Here is a 16075-nt window from a genome sequence, read left to right as displayed (position 1 = left end):
CTCCCAGGTTAGCTCACAGAACACAGTGCAGGTGATTCCACAGTAACTTGGCTGAGCAGCAAAACCCTGGGGCAGCCACAGGCAGCAGCAGCACAGTGAAAAGGCAGGGTGGAAGCCCAGGGCAAGAGACCAGCGGAGCCAAGTGAGTGACAGCCTCTTAGTCCCAGGTATCAGCTGCAGCCACTCCCTGACACGTTCAGCCCTCAGATTCAACATCTGTAAGTCACCTACTTGATTTTCTGGGAGCCAAAATGGCAGAGTGATCAGTAAATGCTCTCTCTCCCTCCCCTCATTGACCTCAAAAAAAACATAAAATATTTCCGCAGAAAAATCCTGAATCAGTGGGAACAGCTGAAGGGACAAAAGTCTTGGAGCACCTGGGGATAGGAAACACCTAAGTGGGGATTCCTTACTGTGTTGGAGGCTAACAGGAAGGAGAGGAGCCCCAAGGGGGTGGAAAATTGCACTAGGATACAGGTGTGGCTCAGTGCTAGGAGAGGAGCCCCAGAGGGGGTGAAAACTCCCACTAGAACTCAAGCTTGAGAATCACAGTAGGACCTAAGCATGAGCTGAGCCTGCCTTTGCTCTAGCTGAGTTGAGGAGATCTCCCATGACCAGACCACTGCTCCCCAACACTTAACAAGCTACCCCAGGGCTAAGCCAGGAAACACAAAACAAAAGGAAAAGCAAAGGCACCTGTCCTTAGATTTCCCACATTAGCAGTTCAACAACAGATTCTCCAGCTTCCAACAGAAAGAACCAGAGGCCACAAAACATAAAGTCTCACCATCACAAGCAAGAAGCAAAGGAGGAGGGAAAAGAACATAGAATCTTTCTATGGGGACAACGACTAAAATATGATTACCAAAGAGGTCAGTAGTGAGACTGTACTTCCATCTGAAACTTCAGAAGGGACTGTGAACTGTTCATATGCACAAAGAGCTCTCCCAGAGTAGCTGAAGAAGGAAATAGAGGAAAAACTGGCCAATGATTTTGAAAGTATGCAAAAAGAATTCTCTAAAGAGAACACCTTTTTAAAAAGGAAAATTGGAAAAATGGAAAAGGAAGTACAAAAAAATTGCTTGAGAAAATAATTCCTTTCAAGGACTAATTGGACAGAAGGAAAAAGAGATGCAAAAGTTAACTGAAGAAAACAGTTTGATGAAAATTAGAATTGGACAAGTAGAAGCTAATGATTCTATGAGACATCAAGAATCAGTTAAATAAAATCTAAAGGATAAAAAGATAGAAGAAAATGTAAAATACCTAATTAGAAAAAGTACTGACCTGAAAACTAGATGTAGGAAACAAAATTTAAGAATCGTTAGCCTACCAGAAAGCCCTGATGAAAAACAGAGTCTGGACAATATCTTCCAAGAAATCATCAAGGAAAACTTCCCAGAAGTGCAAGATCAAGAGGGCAAAGTGGTCATGGAAAGAATCCACCTCTCACCTCTTCAAAAGGATCTCAAACTAAAAGCACCAAGAAATATTGTTGCCAAATTGCAGGACTGTCAAGTGAAGAAGAAAATACTGCAGGTAGCCCAAAAGACACCATTCAAATATTGAGGAGCTACAGTCAGGATCACACAGGACCGTGCAACTTCTACATTAAAAGATCAAAAGAATTGGAATCTGATATTCCATAAGGCAAAAGAGCTGTTACATGAGAGAAACTCTCATTTGAATTGGTTGAAGGAGGGAGCAATGAACTTAATTAAATGTATAAATATAACTAGCTGTATTGGCAGTACGAGGGGAAGGGAGAAAAAGGGGAGGGGAAGCTAAATGGGAGGGAATAAATAGTAAGGATAAAGGGCAGTAAAAGGGAGGGGGCCTGAAAGAAGGAAGGAAAGACTGCAAGAGGCAGTGGTCAAAAGTGAAAACTATTGAAGAATGGAAGACAGACAGGAGAACTAAAAGTACAAACGTTGGGAAAGAGGATTGAGGGGAAGACACAAATTGTGATCATAACTGTGAATGTGAATGGGATGAACTCTACCATAAATGGAGACAGATAGCAGAATGGATTAAAAGCCATAATTCAAAAACATATTGTTTACAAGAAACACATTTGAAATGGGGGGATACACACAGGGTAAAGGTAAAGGATGGAGCAGAACATACTGTGTTTCAAGTGATGTAAGAAAAGCAGGGGGAGCAATGCTAATCTCAGACAAAGCAAAAGCAGAAATAGATCTAATAAAAAGTGATAAGGAAGGAAACTATATCCTGCTAAAAGACACCATAAACAATGAATCAATATCATTACTAAACATGTATGCTCCAAGTGGTGTACCATCCAAATTCTTACAGGAGAGGTTGGGAGAGTTGCAGGAAGAAATGGACAGCAAACTATGCTAGTGGGGGACCTCAACCTCCCCTTGTCTGAACTTGATAAATCTAACCTTAAAATAAACAAGAAAGAAGCTAAGGAGGTGAATAAAACTCTGGATAAGATAAGTACGATAGATCTCTGGAGAAAACTGAACAGCGATAGAAAGGAATATACCTTTTTCTCAGGGATACATAGCACATAAACCAAAACTGACCATGTTCTAGGGCATAAAAAGCTCACAATCCAGTGCAGAAAGGCAGAGATAGTCAAAGCATCCTTCTCAGATCACAATGCAATAAAAATTATTTGTAATAAAAGGTCATGGAAAGCTAAATCAAAAATTAATTGGAAACTAAATAATCTAATCCTAAAGAAGGAGTGGATAAAACACCAAATCATATAAACAATCAACAACTTCATTTAAGAGAATGACAATAATGAGTCAACTTACCAAAACTTATGGGATACTGCAAAAGCACTTGTTAGGGGAAGCTTTATATCTTTGAATGCCTACATGAATAAAATAGAGAAAGAGGAGATCAATAACTTGGGCATGCTGCCAAAAAAAGCTAGAAAAACAACAAATTGAAAATACCCAAGTAAATGCCAAATTAGAAGTACTGAAAATCAAAGGAGAGATCAAGAAAATTGAAATTAAGAAAATTATTGAACTAATAAATAAAACTAATAGTTGATTTTATGAAAAAAACACTTAAAATTGGTAAACTTTTGGTAAATTTGATTGAAAGAAAGAAAGAAGAAAGTCAAATTACCAATATTAAAAGCAAAAGGGGTGAACTCGCCTCCAATGAGGAGAAAATTAAAAAAATAATGAGAAATTATTTTGCCCAACTTTATGTCCACAGATTTGACAACCTAAATGAGATGCAGGAGTACTTTAAAAAAGGCAAATTGCCCAGATTAACAGAAGAAGAAGTTAAATACTTAAACAACACCATCTCAGAAAAAGAAATTGAATAAGCCATCAATGAACTCCCTAGGAAATCCAGGGCCAGATGGATTTACAAGTGAATGCTATCACTATCACAGTTAATTCCAATATTATTTAGACCATTTGGGAAAATTGGGGAAGAAGGAGTACTCTCAAATTCTTTCTGTGATACAAATATAGTTTTGATACCTAAACCAAGAAGAGATAAAACAGAGAAAGAAAATTATAGACCAATTTCTCTAATGAATATAGATGCAAAAATTTTAAATAAGATTTTAGCAAAAAGAATACAGTGACTTATCTCGAGAAAAATACATTATGATCAGGTAGCACTCATACCAGAAATGCAGGGCTGATTCAATATTAGGAAAACTATTAACACTGTCAATCATATCAACAGCAAAAGTAACAGAAACCACATGATCATCTTAATAGATGCAGAAAAAGCTTTTGACAAAATACAACACACATTCCCATTAAAAACATTGCAAAGCATAGGAATAAGGGGACTTTCCACAAATGATAAGCAGTATCTATCTGAAACCTTCAGCAAGCATTATATGCAATGGAGATAAGCTAGATGCATTTCCAATAAGATCAGGGGTGAAACAAGGATGTCCATTATCACCACTATTACTCAATATGGCACTAGAAATGTTAGCTATAGCAATTAGACAAGATAAAGAAATTGAAACAATTAGAATAGACAAAGAAGAAACTAAGTTATCACTTTTTGCAGATGATATGATGATATACTTAAAAAATCCCAAAGATTCAAGTAAAAAACTACTTGAAATAACAAGCAATTTTGGCAAAGTTGCTGGTTACAAAATAAACTCGCACAAATCTTCTGTACTTGTATATGTTAGTAACAAAGTTCAACAGCAAGAGATAGAATGAGAAATCCCATTTAAAGCTAGGGTAGACATTATAAAATATTTGGGAGTTTACCTGCCAAAACAAACCCAGGCACTATATGAACACAACTACAAGACACTTTTTGCACAAATAAATTCATATCTAAATAAGTGGAAAAACATCAGTTGCTCAGGGGTAGGCCAAGCCAATATAATAAAAATGATAATTCTACCTAAACTAATTTACTTATTTAGTGCCATACCAATTAAACTAACAGATAATTGTTTTCCAGAGCTGGAAAAAATAGTATCGATATTCATCTGGAAGAACAAAAGGTCCAGAATATCAAGGGGACTAATGAAAAGAAATGCTAGGGAAGGTGGCCTAGCATTGCCACATCTCAAATTGTATTATAAAACAGAAATTATCAAAACCACTCGGTACTGGCTAAGAAACAGAGGGGTAGACAAGTAGAATATGCTAGGATACTTAAGACACAGTAGACAATGATATAGCAATCTACTTTTTGATAGACCCAAGGATCCCAGCTTCTTGGATGAGAGCTCACTGTTCAACAAAAATTGCTGGGAAAATTGGATAACAGTATGGTGGAAACTAGGCATAGACCCATGCCACACACTGTACCCAAGAATAAAATCCAAATGTGTATGAGCTAGGTATAAATATTGAAATTATGGACAAATTGGTGGAGAAAGGAAGAGTGCATTTATCAGATTTATGGAGAAGGGAAGAATTTTTGACTAAAGAAGAGATAGAAAGCATTATGAAGTGAAAGATGGATAATTTTGATTACATTAACTGAATAGTTTTTGCACAACCAAACCCAACACAATCAAAATTTGGAGGGATGTAGAAAACTGGGAAAGAATTTTTACAGCTAATGTCAGTGATAAAGGCCTCATTTCTAGAATATATATAGAACTGAGTCAAATGTATAAAAATACAAGTCACTTCCCAATTGATAAATGGTCAAAAAGGCAATTTTCAGAAGAAGAAATTAAAGATATTTATACTTTTGGAAAAAATTCTCTAAATTACTTTTGGTCAGAGAGATGCAAATCAAAACAACTCTGAGGTACCACATCACAACTATCAGATTGGCAAATATGACAGAATAGGAAGTTGATAAATATTGGAGAGGATGTGGGAGAGCTGGAACACTAATACATTGCCGGTGGAGCTGTGAGCTGATTCAACCATTCTGGAGAGCAATTTGGAACCTATGCCCAAAGGGCTATGAAAATATGCATGCCCTTTGATCCAGCAATATCGCTTCTAGGACTACATCCCCAAGAGATATAAAAATGGGAAAGGGTACCAAAAACTGGAAATCAAGGGGATGCTCATCAATTGGGGAATGGCTGAATAAATTGTGGTATATGAATGTAATGGAATACTATTGCTCTGTAAGAAATGATGAACAGGAAGACTTCAGAGAGGCCTGGAATGACTTATATGATCTGATGCTGAGTGAAAGGAGAAGAATCAGAAGAACTCTGTGTACAGCAACGGCCACAGTGTGTGAGTTTTTTTCTTGTAGATTTGGAACTTCATAGCAATGCAAGGATTTAAAAAAAGACATTTCCAATGGTCTTCTAATACAAAATGTCTTCCACATCCAGAGAAAGATCTATGGAATTCAACAGCAGAATGTAGCAGATCATTTGTGTGCATGTGTGTGTGTGTGTGCGTGTGTGTGTGTGTGTGTGTGTGTGTGTATGTGTGTATTGCATTTTGGTTTGTTAGATGATTTCTCATTCTTTTAAATTCTTCTACACAGCATGACTATAGTGAAAATATATTTAATAGGAATGTATGTGTAGAATCTATATAAAATTGTATGCAGTCTGGGGAGTGAGGGGAAAGATGGGGGGAGGGAGGGAATAATAATAATCTAAGTTACATGGCAGTGATTGTAGAACACTGAAAATAAATAAAATTAACTTAAAAAATAAATAAAATAAAAACAAGCAAATTTTCTGCCCTTGAAGAGATTATGTTCTAGTGGAGGAAAATAACACATAAAAACAGCTAACAAGTTAGTAGTGGAGAAGGTACCCAAAAAGAGGCATTGTGGCAAAGTCCTTTGAGTCAAAAGCACAGCCAAAGAGCAAAATGAACTTTGAACATCTTGGGCCTGTTTCCCAAATGAAGACCCAAGAAAGAATTGGCCAGTGGGAAAAAGAGTCCAGCATGGTGGAGGGATTTTCTAGAACACTAAGGCACCAGACTCTGAGGACAGTTATAGGGAGAAAAGGCAATTAAATCATACTGGCTATGTCCATTGTTGAGTGAGGAAGAACTTTAAGCATTTCAGTTGTGAATTATATCTCAAATAGATTTTAAATTGTTTAGTTTTGAATACCTTATCTTGCATCTGGTTGATTCAGGTTTTAATTACTATAGTCTTGTATTTTTCTTGTTTCGTATTTGATAGTTTGTATCTGAAAGCAATGAATAATATCAATCAATCAATCAATAAACTTGCCAATCATTTGGAAAAAAAAAGAAATATACTTGCCTGACATACATGTATAGCCTATATCAAATTGCTTGCTGTCTCAGTAAGGTAGTGTAAAGGAAGGGAGAGAATTTGAAACTCAAATTACAAATTAATTCTGAAAATTGTTTTTACTTATATTGTGGGAAAATAAAATACTCAATTTAAAAAAATGTAAAGACAGAAATAGCATAAAAGGCCTTTATGAAGTTATATCAAGTGAATGAAGATGAAAGAAAAATACTACAACTGCGCATTATATTTAAAACAGCTTTAGATGTAAGCAAACTTCAGTTAACAATGTTAATTGAATTAAATTAATTAAAATTCTGAACATTGTTAAGATAAATATAAACATCCAGTTGATCTTTCCTTTGATAATGCTAAACTACTAAAGTGTAAAGAGGTTCAAGTCACTTTTATGTTATTTTATTTAACTATTTTCAGATACTGTGTTCATTTTGAGCGATTTAATTGAAAGCAGGTAGGGGCTTGTGTGATGTTGTGATGCAAAATTGATTTAAAAAAAAACACAAACAATCGTAGAATAAAAGTCCATGAGACAATACCCTTAATTTACAAAGCAAAGAATATCAAATTCTCTGGATCTGTTTCAGTGGTTATAGCAGAGAATAAGCTGCCCCATTATACCAAAGACAAAACCAATAATTTCAAAACATCACCTGTATCATATGTTTTGTAACTACCTAACATACTGCTAAAATCTGACTACTTTTTTGATGCTAATTCATATAATCTAATCTAAATAATGTTATTGCTTATTTGGAAAGGAAACAGTGATAAGTACCACTTGACCTTTGTTTAGTTTCTCAGACCCTTAATTTACTGTAGATTAGTGAATGTTGGTATTGAATTAGACAGCTTTTTTAAGGAATAAATGCACATTCATTTTTTTGTGATCACTCTATTTCATATAAGAGCTTCATATCAATGAAAATTTAATTTAGACTCAAGTTTAAAAAATTTTCTCTTAGTCATGAGTAGACTTTCATTGGAAACAAATAAATTCTTGTGAATGTCAAGTACATGTGAAGTTGAGACAGTCAAAAATTTTCACGATAAGTGAAAATGAGTAGAATCATTATACAGATAAGTATTAAACCCTGAACAGAATAGACTTGTAGTTCTCCTAAAATTATTATTTATATATGTTAACCGTTCTGTTCTTTTAAAATTTTGAGTTTCATATTCTTTCCCATCACCTCCCCCTCCCACAGAGAAGTAAACAAATGTGATATTAATTACATGTGTAAAATCTTATAAAACGTAGTTCCCTATTATCCATATTGAAAAATATAAAGTGAGAAAATTTTAGTTACATTTTCACTCAGAGTTCATCATTTCTGTCTCTGGAAGGGAACAGTACTTGTTCATAAGTGCTTTGGAATTGTGTTGGGTCATTTTATTGATCAAAGTACCAATTCCTTCACAGTTGATCATTATTGTGAGATTTCTGCTATTTCCAATTCTTCTCACTGAAGTTTGCATCAGTTCATGTAGCTCTTGGCATTTTTCTTTCCTGAAACCAACATCCCAAGCATTTCTTGTAGCAGAAAAGTTCTTCAAAATCATATGCCACAACTTGGTCATCCTTTCCCCATTGATGAGTAGCCTGTAAATTTCTTATCCTTTATCACCACAAAAAGAATTGCTATAAATGTCAAATATGTATATATATATATATATATGTACATATATATATATATATATATACATATGCATATACATATACACATACACATATACATATATATATAAATCTCAAATATATATGTGTGTATATATATACATACATATATATATATATACATATGCATATACATATATACACATATACATATTTACATGTATATATAAAATTTTCCTTTTCCTTTATGTCTTTGGTATACAAAGAAGTAGTGACAATTCTGAGTAAAGTGGTTGGCAGTTTTATAGCCTCTTGGGTATAGTTCCAAACTGTTAATCAGATTGATAGTACAAGTTCACAACTCTACCAGCAGTTCATTAGTGTCCCCACTTTCCTTCATCCTTTCCAGCATTTGTCATTTCAGATAGATGTAATTGCTTTCTTGGAGTTGTTTTAATTTCCCTTTCTTTCATAATAGTGATTTAGAACATTTCTACATGTCAATAAATAGCTTTGATTTCTTACTCTGAAAACTACTTCTTTATATCGTTTGACAATATATCAGTTGGGGAATGGCTCTTATTTTTTATGCATTTGACTCATTTCTATGCTCAGTATAAATATGAGAAATGAGATCTTTAACAGAGAAACTTAACTGTAAATATTTCTGATACTATTTCATTGCATATGGTACCTTTTAGCAAAATGTAGTTTCCCCAATTACCTCTTTGAATTAAGCGTATTTTTGCTTTTGATTTGTCTAAGGCTGTAATTGCTATCCCTCCTTTTTTTTTTACTTCAGTTGAAGTGTGTTAGATTCTGTTCCAGCCCTTTATTTTAACTCTGTATTCATCTTTTTATTTCAAATGTGTCTTTTATAGAAAACAAAAACAAACAAAAATACAATGTTGAATTCTTGTTCATAATCCTCTGCTATTTACTTCCATTTTATGAGTGAGTTCATCCCATTTACATTCACAGCCAAGATTGCTCTATACTTCCCTGTATTTCATTTTCTTCTATTTGTTCTTCTCTTTCTTTTTTATTGTCTTTCCTCAAAAGTCTATTTTGTTTCTAACTACTGCCTCCCTTAATTCAGTTTCCTTCTGATCATTCCCACCCTACTCCACCCCTTCTAGTATTCTTTTCTCCTCCTATATTCTGGGTAAGGAAGGCAAGATATACTTTTTGCACAACTAAATTCATATGTATATGTACGTATGTATGTTTATTTATGTGTGTACATATACTTATGTGTGTGTGTGTAGTTCCCTCTTTGAATTAATTCTGATGAAATAATCACGGTGTTTCCATTTCCCCTCCACATTAAAAGCTCTTCCTTGCTTGCTGGTTTTATGTGGGAAAATTTCCACATTCTACCTTTTTCTTCTGCCATTTCCCAGTACATCCCTCTTTCTTATGTCTTTCTTTTTTTTTAAATCCTTCAAACATATTTGACTAACACCCATGTCCTTTATCCATGTAAACTCCCTTTAACTGTCCTAATAGCTCCCTCGTGACTTAGCTACATGTATCATCATCAAATATGGACTGTTAAAAAACCTTGTTGAGTCCCTTATAAGTTCTCATTCTCATTTATCTTTTTATGTTTCTTTTGAGTTTTGTGTTTGAATATTAAATTAAAAATCTTATAATCTAATAGATGAGATTACATAAAAACTATATATATATATATATATGATATGTAACAGCAGCAAAAATCTATATAAAACTTTGAGGTTTGTAAGGTGCTTTATTGTATCGCATTTGATCTTCACAACAAACTTGGGAGGTCGATGCTATTATTACCTCCATTTCGCAGAAAACTAAACAGAGGAAGGCAAAGGTTAAATGACTTGTGGAGGGTGACAGAACTAATATCCAAGGCTGGATTTGAACTCAATTCTTTAAGACTGCATGGTTAGTATTTTAACTACTTCCCCACCTACCAGCCCAAATACAAGATAAATTTAAGATAATTTCAGAAAAAAAAGACACTAAAATTAAAGGGGACTGGTAGTGGCTTCTTGTAGAAGGTGGAATTTTATTTGAGACATAAAGAAATCTAGGGAAGCCAATTGGTACAGAACAAGAGACAGTCCATTCTAGACATGAAAGACAGCCAGTGAAAATACAGACTCTGGAGGTGCAGTGTTTTCTCTAAGTTGTTCCTTGGAGGACAGGAGGCAAAAAGGCCAGTTTTTGAATCAGAAGACTGAAAAGGCAAGAAAGTGTCAGTTGAGGAAGGGCCTTAAAAGCCCAACCAAGGTATTGTATTTTATCCTGGAGCTAATAGGTAAAGAGGTGATGATATGGTCAGACCTGCACTTTAAGAAAACAATTTGATAGCTGAGAAAAGGATAGATTGAAGTAGGGAGATTCTTAATGCAGTGAAACCAAACAGAAAGCTATTTTGATAGTCCAGGCATTAAATGATGAGGATCTATTCTAGAGTAGTGGCACTGTGAAAGGAGAGAAGGGAGTGTATATAGAAGACATTGGGAAGGAACCATGCTCCTCCATAACCAATCCATTGCTAAATCATCATGACTTGATAGCAGATTGCATATGGACAGAAAAATAGGAGAGAGGAAGGAACTCAAAATGATATCCTGATTTTGACCCCAGTTGATTGAGATAAGGTTATCAATTCAGTTCAAGCCTCATCCCCTCCCACCTATACTATTGTAATATGTACCTAATTGATTTCTTTGTCTCACATCTCTACCCTCTCCAATCAATCATTCACACAACTGTTAAACTGATATTTCTAAAGGATAAATCTGATCACTTCACTGACCTAATCAAGAAGCTCATCTGACTTTCTTTTGCCTTTTTTTAAATTAAAATATTTTATTTGTTTTCAGTGCTCAACAATCACTTCCGTATATTTTAGATTTTTTCCCATCTCTCCCCCTCCCTCACACTACATCTCTACTCTTTCCCTGATATGGTGTACAATTTTATATAGGTTTTACATGTACTTTCCTATTAAATGCATGTTGTAGAGAACAATTAAGATGAATGGAAGAAACTGTAAAATAAAACAAAATAAAGCATGATACAAAAGAAAATGGTCTGTTTCTATCTGTGATCCAGTTCTATAGTTCTTTCTCTAGATGTGAAAGGCATTTTTCCTCAAGAGTTAATGGGAAATTTTTTTAAGGCCATCCATTTCAATGAAATACTAAGTCTACCAGAAAAATTCCTCACACACTATAGTTGTTACTATGTACAGAGTTCTCCTAGTTCTGCTCCTTTCACTCAGTATTAGTTCATATAAGCCTTTCCAGGCTTCTCTGAAGCCTTCCTGTTCATCACTTTTCATAGCAAAATAGTATTCCATTGCATTCATTTACCACAATTTGTTCAGCCATTCCTCAATTGATGGGCATCCCCTTAATTTCCAGTATTTGACCACCACAAAGAGAGGTGCTATAAATATTTTTGTACATGTGGGACCCATTTCCATTTCTGTGATCTCTTTGGAATAGAGTCCCAGAAGCAATACTGGTGGGTCCAAGGCCATTCACATTTTTATATGTCTTTGGGCAAAGTTCCAAATTGCTCTCCAGAATGGTTGGAATCTGCTCACAGCTCCAGCAGCAATGATTTAGTGTTCCAACTCTTCTACATCTTCTATAACATTTTTCATCTTCCAGTTTTGCCATGTTTGGGAATCTGATAGGTGTGATGTGGTATTTCCGAGTTGTTTTGATTTGCATTTATCTAATCAACAGTGATTTAGAGCATTTTTTCATATGATTAGAGATAGCTTTAATTTTTTCCTCTTAAAACTCCCTGTTCATGTCCTTTGATGATTCATCAATTGGGGAATGACATATTTTTGTACATTTGACTCAGTACTGTGTATATTTTAGAAATTAGGCCTTTATCACAGACACTAGTTGCAAAAATTCTTTCCCAGTTTTCAGCTTCCCTCCTAATCTTGCTTGTATTGCATTTGTTTCTGAAAAATTTTTTCAATTTAATGTAATTAAAATTATCCACTTTTCACTTTATAATGTTCTCTATCTCTTGTTGTGTCAAAAATTTTTCCATTCTCCATAAATCTGACAAATATACTATTCCTTGACCCACTAATGTGTTTCTTGTTTCAATCTTTATACCAAGATCATGTATCTATTTGGAGTTTGTTCCTGTGTATGGTGTCAGGCTTTGGTCTATGCCCAATTGTCATCACATTGTTATCCAGTTTTCCCAGCAATTTTTGTCAAATAGTGAGTTCTTGTCCCAGAAGCTGGGGTCCTTGGTTTTGTCAAACAGTAGATTGCTATATTCATTAACTACTGTGTCTTGCATACCTAACCTATTCCACTGGTCTATCTCTCTGTTTCTTAGCCAGTACCAAGTGGTTTTGATGATTGCTGCTTTACAATGTAATTTGTGATGTGGTAGGGCTAGGCCACCCTCCCTTTCTTTTCATTAGTTTCCTTGGTATTCTTTATCTTTTGTTCTTCTAGATGAATTTTGACATTTTTCTAGCTCTAGAAAATTATTGTCTGATAGTATGATTGGCATGGCACTGAATAAGTATAATAAGCATATTAATTTAAGTAGAATTGTCATTTTTATTATGTTAGCTTGTTCTACCCACGAGAAGCTTATGCTTTTCCACTTACTTAGATCTGACTTTATTGGTGTGAAAATTGTTTTGTAATAGTGTTCATATGGTCACAGGGTTTGTTTGGGCAGGTAGACTCCCAGATATTTTATGTCTACCCTAGCTTTAAATGAGATTTTTCTTTCTATCTCTTGTTGTTGGACTTTATTACTAATATATAAAAAGGCAGAAGATTTGTGCGAGTTTATTTTATAACCTGCAATTTTGCCAAAGTTATTTATTATTTCAAGTAGTGTTTGACTAGATTCCCTGGGATTCTCTAAGTATATCATCATGTCATCTGTAAAGAGTAATAACTTAGTTTCTTCTTTGCCTATTCTAATTTCTTCAATTTCTTTTTCTTCTCTTATTGCTACAGGTAGGATTTCTAATACCATATTGAATAGCAGTAGTGATGATGGACATCCTTGTTTCATCCCTGATCTTATTGCAAAAGCATCTAGCTTGTCCTTATTACTTGCTGATGGTTTTAGGTAGATACCGCTTATTAGTGTATGGAAATTTCCATTTATTCCTATGCTTTCCAGTATTTTCAAGAGGAATAGGTGTTGTGTTTTGTCAAAGACTCTTTCTCCATCTATTGAGATAATCATGTGGCTTCTGGAAGTTTTGTTCCTGATATGATCAATAACGCTAATAGTTATTCTAATACTGAAAGAGCACTGCATTCCTGGCATAAATCCTACCTGGTCATAATGTATTATTCTCATGATATAATGCTGCACTCTTTTTCTTAATATCTTATTTAAAATTTTTGCATCTATATTTATTAGATAAATTTGTCTATAATTTTTTCTCTGATTTGACTATTCTGGGCTTAGGTGTCAGAACCATATTTTTATCATAATAAGAATTTGGCATGACTACTTCTTCAGCTATTTTTTCAAGTAGTCTATATAATACTGGCATTAACTGTTTCTTAAGTGTTTGATAGGATTCACTTGTAAAAACATCTGGCCCTGGAGATTTTTTCGTAGGGCATTCACTGATGCCATGTTAATTTATTTATTTTTTTTTTTTGAGATGGGGCTATTTAATTACTCAACTTCTTCTTCTCTTAACCTGTGCAATTTCTATTTTTGTAAATACTTATCCATCTCATTTAGATTGTTGAATTGATGGGCATTAAGTTGGGTAAAATAATTTCTAATTATTATTTTAATTTCCTCCTCATTGGAAGTTAATTCACCCTTTTCATTTTTGATATTGGTAATTTGGTTTTCTTCTTTTTTTTAAAATCACATTGAACACAGGTTTATAAATTTTATTGTTTTTTTTTTATAAAACCAACTCTTAGTCGTATTTATTAGTTAAATAGTTTTCTTAATTTCAGTGTTATTTATCTCCCCTTTGGTTTTCAGTATTTCTAATTTGGTATTTACTTGAGGATTTTCAGTTTGTTGCTTTTCTAGCTTTTTCAGCTGCATGCCTAATTCATTGATCTCTTCTTTCTCTATTTTATTCATGTAGGCATTCAAAGATATAAAACTTCCCCTAAAAACTGCTTTTGCAGTATGCCATAAGATTTGGTATGTGGTCTCACTATTGTCATTCTTTGAATGAAGTTCTTGATTGCTTCTATAATTTGTTATTTAACCCATGCATTCTTTAGGTTTAGATGGTTTAGTTTCCATTAATTTTTGGTTTGCCTTTCCAAGGCCTTTGATTACATATATTTTTTATTGCATTATGATCTGAGAAGTATGAATTGACTATCTCTGCCTTTCTGCACTGGATTGTGTGGTTTTTATGACGTACTACATGGTTAATTTTTGTATATGGGCTGTGTACCACTGAGAAAAAGGTTTATTCATTTTTTATCGCCATTCAAAAATCTCCAGAAACCTATCATATCTGCCTTATCCCGAGTTTTATTCACCTCCTTAGCTCCTTTTTTGTTTATTTTGAGGTTAGATTTATTAAGTTCAGAGAGGGGGATGCTGAAGTCCCCCTCTAATATAATTGCTCTCTATTTCTTCCTGTAACTCCCTTAAATTCTCCTCTAAGAATTTTGATGCTATATCATGCTGAGCATACATGTTTACTAATGAAATTGCTTCGTTGTCTATGGTGCCTTTTAGCAAGATATAATTTCCTTCTTTATCTCTTTTGATTACATCTATTTCTGCTTTTGCTTTGACTGAGATTAGGATTGCTTCCCCTGCTTTTTTTTACATCAGCTGAAGCACAATATATTCTGCTCCAACTTTTTACCTTTACCCTGTGTGGATGTCTCCATTTCAAATGTGTCTCTTGCAAACAAAATATTGTTGCATTATGGTTTTTAATCCATTCTGCTATCAATATCCACTTTATGGGAGAGTTCATCCCATTCACATTCAATTAGGATTACTTTCTGTGTCTTTACCTCCATCCCCTTTCTCCTTGTTCATGCTTTTAGTTCTCCCTCTCTCTCCACAATAAAGTTTTCATTTTTGACCACTGCCTCCCTCAATCTTCCCTCCCTTCTTTCAATCCCCCTCCCTTTTAATCCCCTTTAGCCTTACCACTTCTTCCCTCCTTTTTAGCCTCCTTTCCCTTTTCTTTCCCCCTTCCCCTCCTACTGCCTATAGAGCTACTTGTATTTCTATACTTAACTGAATTTGCTGTTTCCTCCTTGAATCCAATCAGATAGTACCTCTCAAACAATGTTCATCTCCCTCCCCTCCTTCCCTCTACTGTAATATTTTTTTGTGCCTCTTTCTGTCATGTAATTTATTTTTTCTGCCTCCTCGTTTTCACATCTCCCATTACAATCCCTTAACACCCTTTAATCACATTTGTTATCATCACATCATTTAACTTATACCCACTACATCTACCTAGTGTATTCCTCTTATATATCATAATAAATATATAATTCTCAAGATTAGCAAGTATCATCTTTGCTTATTGGTATGCAAACAGTTTGTCCATATTGAGTAGCAAATTTTTTGTCCTTAGTTTACCCTTTTATGACTCTCTTGAGATCTGTGTTGGAAGATCAAATTTTCTATTGAGTTCTGGCCTTTTGGTCAGGAAGGCTTGAAAATTACTTGTTTCATAGAATGTATATCTCCTTGTCTGAAATATTATGCTCAACTTTGCTGTGTAATTAATTCTTGGTTGTAGTC

Source organism: Notamacropus eugenii, chromosome 3, assembly GCF_028372415.1.
Source record: "Notamacropus eugenii isolate mMacEug1 chromosome 3, mMacEug1.pri_v2, whole genome shotgun sequence".
NCBI classification, from domain to species: domain Eukaryota; kingdom Metazoa; phylum Chordata; class Mammalia; order Diprotodontia; family Macropodidae; genus Notamacropus; species Notamacropus eugenii.
This window is presented reverse-complemented; position numbering follows the sequence as displayed.